The following is a 731-nucleotide window of genomic DNA, read 5'->3' as shown; positions in this document are numbered from 1 at the left end:
CATAGCTAACCAACTGATTATCTTATTTAGGTGCATAGTATCTGTAAAAGAATGAGCTCTATACTTAGACGAACTGGGTTCAAACCCCATTTCATGTATTTATTATGAAACGAGGCTGATTAACAGTATCTACCTTTTAGGGTTAGCGAGATTAAGTGGGAGAATTCCTGTAAATCCCAACAGCATAGGGGCTGACACATAGACAGGGCTTGATGACTATGAGCCATATTGTTATTGTCAAGCTCAGCTGCCACCTCATCTGTGAAGCTCATCTCCCAAATCTTCCAAATACTTTAATGAGAACTACCCCTTTATTTCTGTACTACTTTGGCATTTTGTTTACATCTCTCCTATAGCACTTCTACTGTGAATTATGGTTATTAACATACACTATACCAGTCTTCTGCATTAGATATTAGGCTCCAGATGGCAAGAAGCACGTCTTCTTCATCTTGATATTTTAATCTCAGTACCCCTTTCCCAAGACCTAATACCAGGTTTATCCACACTGGACTTTTTTTTTTTTTTTTTTTTTGCGGGCGGGCCTCTCACTGCTGTGGCCTCTCCTGCTGCGGAGCACAGGCTCCGGACGCGCAGGCTCCGGACACGCAGGCTCAGCGGCGGGCCCAGCCGCTCCGCGGCACGTGGGACCCTCCCGGACCGGGGCACGAACCCGTGTCCCCTGCATCGGCAGGCGGACTCTCAACCACTGCGCCACCAGGGAAGCCCCC

This window comes from Lipotes vexillifer, unplaced genomic scaffold (assembly GCF_000442215.2).
Source record: "Lipotes vexillifer unplaced genomic scaffold, Lipotes_vexillifer_v1.1 scaffold911, whole genome shotgun sequence".
NCBI classification, from domain to species: domain Eukaryota; kingdom Metazoa; phylum Chordata; class Mammalia; order Artiodactyla; family Lipotidae; genus Lipotes; species Lipotes vexillifer.
Note: the sequence above shows the minus strand (reverse complement) of the source record.